General features: G+C 41.0%; 1 long non-coding RNA gene across 1 annotated transcript; it reads right to left on the minus strand.

Annotated features, from left to right (window-relative positions):
- Window positions 1-1,793: 1,793 nt before the first annotated feature.
- Window positions 1,794-4,065, minus strand: LOC124877490. Its single transcript, XR_007040544.1, has 2 exons — window positions 3,966-4,065; window positions 1,794-2,513 (listed from the first exon to the last, which is right to left on the minus strand). It is a non-coding gene; the product is annotated as an uncharacterized LOC124877490 (long non-coding RNA).
- Between the last annotated feature and the right edge of the window lie 2,010 nt (window positions 4,066-6,075).

Consider the following 6,075-nt stretch of genomic DNA (forward strand, 5'->3'; position numbering starts at 1 on the left):
CACATTCAATCAACACTCCTGCCTTTTTCAAATATGTAATAACTGGTTCAATTCCTATCATTGCATCAGGTTTTAGCGGGTATTGTTTCACTCTAGGCCTATATTCTGTTTTGGGTCTTATTACAACAGGAAGCGCTGTTTTGACTAGGCCAACATCTGTTGGCCCTTGAGACCATAGTTTTTCAGGAACCAGCTTCAACAGTTCCTCTTGTTCCTTAGTAAAGAAGATATGTCACTTTTCCTTTTTGTCTAGATGCACTCCGGATTGGACAGTCACTGTCCAAAACAATGCCTTTTTTGTCATCAGGGTTGATTGACTGTACCAGGTGTTTACACCTGTTGCAACCCAATCTCTTGCTCTTTCACCACTGTTTACTAATTGGCCCAAGTTTTTCCACTCTTCAGTTGTCTCTTTACACAGTGAGATATGAGGTTCTGAGTATTGTCTAAACAACCTTTTGACTGTATCTGGCAGTATTACTGCAGCTGCGGCATTTGCCGTCACGTCTGAGTACACATATGACACTGTTATTTTTACTGGAGTGATTTTGTCAAATTCGCTTTTGTATTTGGTGTCTGGTTTGTTTGTGTACCACATTGTAACATGTAGGTCATCAGGTGACATTACATCCTGAGGGTTTTGTATGGAATTTTTTCCTACATCTACGAGAAATGACCCCGTGGAAGTTGGTGCTTTATTTGGGATATCCAATGTATAGTAATAGTTTGGGCTTCCCACTCCCTGCATTACATATACATTTTCAGGCCTTTCCCTAGCTATTTTTAATCCATCAGGAGTTGGCAATATGATTAGTTGTAAGGCGACCATTGCATCTCTACCTAATAGATTTACTGGACATTCTGGCAATATCAGTACCGAAAGTTGGCATGTTTTTTCTTCCGGGTCTCTGAGCCATATGGGTTCAGTCTCAGTAACCCTTTTTGTCACTCCTTGGGCTGCTCTGACCACAGCATAATTTCCACTAGGCTTTGCATGTGGTAGTGGCTCTCTGAGGGTGGTTCTACATGCTCCAGAATCACAAAGGAACGTGATAGGTGTGCCTTGTACTATCAATGTTATTTCTGGTCTAATTTTTTCTACATAGAACAGTTCTTCCAGATTTAATATATTTTCTCCCTCCTCAGTCAAAAGTACCCTTTCTGTCATTTCACCAAGGGGTTGTCTGCTCAGTTTCCCCTGCGGCTCTGGTGCTAGTCACGCACTATAGTTTTGTTGGGCAGAGCTACTTTGGCAGTCTCTAGCCATATGTCCCTCTTTTCCACAGGACCAGCATGCTCTTGGATTTTGTGCTCCAAAATGTCCTTTGCCTCTACCTCTTCCTCGACCTCTACCACGCCCCCTGCCTCGTGTTTGTTGATAATAAACTGCATTATCAAAACAGGCTGTCTCTTCCTCGTGGTAGAACACTGTGTCTTTTTGTTTGGTCTTTTTACTTTTTATAACTTTTTCTGCATGCAGGGCATGGTTGATGTAATTCTGTAATAAGCCTCCACTCATTCCTATGTAATGGCGGTTTACCCAGCCATGTATTTCAGGTGACGAACCTGAATGGAGTGCATTTTTTAACTGTTGTTGGAAGGCACTGTTTGCATCTTCACTTGGTTCTAGACCACTGTGAACCTTGAACACCGTTCCCATTCTTGCTCTATATTCATCAAATGGTTCATCTGGTTTCTGTCGGCACCTTCCTATTTCAGTGTAATTTGCTCTCTTTTTATATTTAGCTTTAATTCTTTCCAACAGGGGGTTCACATGTTCTGTCAGATCATCACTTTTCTACTACTTTCCAATCTTTGCATGATAAATTATCAAGTAACTTTTGTTTTTCTTTACTTTGTCCCTTACCCATTTTTAGGCGACTTTTAGTTCCAGTATGGTTTTAACACCTGGTGTGTTCTAAATACTGGAAATACCTTTTAAACAAGATGGTGATCAACTAACCTGTTGCGGTAAAATTCACTTCAACCCGTTAAGGTGGAATTTTCTTGCCTACATGCATCCGCAACGGCTCACCATTTGTTCCTTGTTTAATTTATATGAAAAACAGTCACCTAGTGGTGGCTATTTTTCCACTCTCACACTCGCTCGCTCCTTTTATTAGTTTCCTAACAGAGGACTCCGCCGTCCTTAACGTAGAATTTAATTAGTCTATTTCAACTAAGGGAGTCTACCCTCCTGCGGAATTTAACTGTATTCTTCTCTTGTACCTGATAGTGTCTAGAATTGTCAGGGTTTTACTATTTTATTCTTTTGTCATTCATCCCTCTTTTTAATCATAAGATTTACTCACACTTCTCTGCGTCTTTGGAGTTCCGTCAACCCTTGGATCCCAGCTTGCCAGGGAGAACCAGTCCCGGAAAAGGTCTTTTTACCGTGGCCACGGAGTTTTACCTGGATCTCTCTCACCCGCTAGGATCGTCAGGTATCTTGGACTCCGGCTCGAAAGGACCATTTAAATGTTAGGTTTAAACCCCAACACTCATTACAACATCTGCACAAAGAAAGACACAGAGAAGTTAGTTTGTTTTAACTTGCAAGGAGAGTGTCCCGGAGACTGTCTCAGTTACAATCCTCCAAACACACTCTGAAGACAGTCTCCGCTCTTCATGCTTTTCTTAGAAAAGGAACGCCCTAGTTACATGAGGTTTCACCTGCTGAGGGAGTTTATCTTTATGTGAAAACAGACTGTTCTCACATCCTGTGCTCATGTTGCAACATCATATTCCTCTATGCATATAAGGAGATAACAACCATTCTCAATCAGTAATATAAACAGCACATCTAGATAGTAAATAAGTAATGTAGAATGAAAACTGAATAATGTATGTACATTTATCTAACAATTTATTAAAAGGATATTGGCAAGTACCCCTCACAAAGAGAGCTTCTGATATTTCTGCTTTTGTTACACCAGACCAATTTTTACAGTACAATGTGATGGCGTTTGAGATGTGTAATGCCCCTGCAACCTTCCAACGCCTAGTAAACACTGTTTTGTCTGGTTTGTCTAACTGCAGTGCATTTTTGGATGATATAGTAGTATATACTTCCACCTGGACAGAACACATAACTATTTTAAAACAAGTGTTCACTGGCCTTACTAAAGCTTCTTTGACCTTAAACCTCGCCAAATGTGATTTTGGGAAAGCCACAGTGACCTATCTTGGTAGACAGGTAGGCCAAGGACAAGTGCGACCTTTAAAAGAAAAAGTTTCTGCCATTACGTCATTCCCTGTGCCTTGCACTAGAAAGGCTTTATGCCGTTTTCTCGGTATGGCAAGTTACTATAGGAATTTCTGTCGCAACTTTTCCACTATTGTTCATCCTCTAACCGGTCTATTAAGTCCAAAGGTCAACTTTGTATGGACCCCAGAATGTCAACACGCTTTTGATAGCATTAAATCTCTGTTATGTCATGCTCCTGTACTCTCTGCCCCAGATACAGAAAGGCCCTTTAATCTTGAGGTTGATGCGAGTGCAGCGGGAGCTGGTGCTGTCCTCCTACAGGAAGGTAAAAATGGAGCTGATCATCCCATTTGTTATTTTTCTAGGAAGTTTAACAGAAGCCAGCTTAACTAGTCCATCATTGAGAAGGAAGCCTTGGCTTTGCTTTTGGCCTTACAACATTTGAGGTATACCTTGGATCCTGTCCTTCTCCAATTGTGGTCTACACTGACCATAACCCACTTGTCTTCCTAGCACGTATGTACAACCATAATCAAATACTCCTGCGTTAGGCTTTAATTATTCCAAGACTTTAATCTGGACATTAGATACAAGAAGGGTTCAGCAAACATCTTGGCTGATGCTTTATCAAGACAGGAGTTATAAAAACAAGAGTTTATTATATAGATGTTGTGGGATGGACATTGTGTTTTATATTTTTAGGGAGGATGTTACGGCTGGTGGCCGTATGTGTATGTTTGTGTGTTTTGTTTTGTACCATCATCAACAGACTGGCCAGCCAATGTCACTGCGGAGCGCCGTTTTCCTCCGTGCTGTTGGTGCTGCTGTTTCTGATGGGATCGGATTTCTTCTGCCCTCCTACTGGACCTTCGCTGGTTTATCTCTTCTTCGCTGGTTACTCTCTTCTTCCCTGAATACTCTCTTCTTCGTTGTTCCTGACGGATTCAGATCTCCCTGGACGCTCTTCACTCCTCCTGCTGGATCGAGTGGGGTCGTAACAATGACTTTGAGAGTATAACTGTTGGTTAACAAGACAGGAAAATTCCTGCCTGACTGATATGAACAATTTCAGCAGCCACAGTGCACAGAATTAGCAAAGCAACAACAGGAACAGCATTCATCTGAGAAAAAGGCAACAAAGTTAAAACTTTCACATCCAAACCAACACCAGCAGCTGACACAGCACCCCAGACCATCACTGACTGTGGACACTGGACTTCTGGCATTTTGGCATTTCCTTCTCCCCCAGTCTTGATTTCTGAATGACATGCAGAATTTGCTTTCATCCGAAAAAAGTACTTTGGACCAATGAGCAACAGTCCAGTGCTACTTCTCTGTAGCCCAGGTCAGGCGCTTCTGCCGCTGTTTCTGGTTCAAAAGAGGCTTGACCTGGGGAATGCGGCACCTGTAGCCCATTTCCTGCACACGCCTGTGCACGGTGGCTCTGGATGTTTCTACTCCAGACTCAGTCCACTGCTTCCGCAGGTCCCCCAAGGTCTGGAATCGGCCCTTCTCCACAATCATCCTCAGGGTCTGGTCACCTCTTCTCGTTTTGCAGCGTTTTCTGCCACACTTTTTCCTTCCCACAGACTTCCCACTGAGGTGCCTTGATACAGCACTCTGGGAACAGCCTATTCGTTCAGAAATTTCTTTCTGTTTCTCACCCTCTTGCTTGAGGGTGTCAATAGTGGCATTCTGGACAGCAGTCAGGTCGGCAGTCTTACCCATGATTGGGGTTTGGAGTGATGAACCAGGCTGGGAGTTTTAAAGGCCTCAGGAATCTTTTGCAGGTGTTTAGAGTTAACTCGTTGATTCAGATAATTAGGTTCATAGCTCGTTTAGAGACCCTTTTAATGATATGCTAATTTTGTGAGATAGGAATTTTGGGTTTTCATGAGCTGTATGCCAAAATCATCCGTATTAAGACAATAAAAGACCTGAAATATTTCAGTTAGTGTGCAATGAATCTAAAATATATGAATGTTAAATTTTCATCATTACATTATGGAAAATAATGAACTTCATCACAATATGCTAATATTTTGAGAAGGACCTGTATATTTAATTATAGTAAATGATATAAATAAAAAAGTAGCAAGTTTATTTAAACAGATATTCAATATTCTACTCATCAAATGTCTATAATTTTCTGAATCCGTTTTTGCTTTTAGTTAAGGGTTTCCCTTAGTTGCACCAGACATTTGGATTTTTTATGACCACTTACCTTTCATTTGCTGGAGGTGTATTGAGTGAAATTTACAGACGTGTTTAATATTTTATAGGTCTCTCCCAAATGGGTTTCAGTCTGAACACAAATATCATGCAGTTTGCAGACCAGTAAAACCACTTTACAAGTCATATCTAAAAGTCAGCCAAAAACCTGTACATGTATGTTGTTTTGATAATTATTCATTTTAAAGCTCTGTGGAAAAACAAAAAGAAAAAAAAAGAAATGAGCATGTGTTGTGATTTCCATCCTATTTGTTGGCAACCTGTTATCTGTTAAAATGACGTGCCATGAAAACTAACAAGGTTCTGCAGTACTCACAATATTGTATTGAAATATGTCTGCTCATTTGGTTATATCTGCCTGATGGGCCTGCTTGTTTACGAGATGGATAAGTCCAACCAATGGCTAATGGATAGATTTGTGTTTTTTCAAATGTATGTTCTTCTGCTTATACAAAAGAGATTGTCCAGTACCAGTGAACATACTGAGCACATGCTGAATTTGTACTCGGAAAACGTGGGTCACATCCTTCTCCTCACGGTCCTGTGATGAGATAACAACTACTTGACCTCAAGTTACTCTACAACATTACAAGAGTCTGATGTAACAACGTGAAACTGCACTGACTGGTGTTATG

The sequence above is a fragment of the Girardinichthys multiradiatus genome, chromosome 12, assembly GCF_021462225.1.
Source record: "Girardinichthys multiradiatus isolate DD_20200921_A chromosome 12, DD_fGirMul_XY1, whole genome shotgun sequence".
NCBI lineage: Eukaryota > Metazoa > Chordata > Actinopteri > Cyprinodontiformes > Goodeidae > Girardinichthys > Girardinichthys multiradiatus.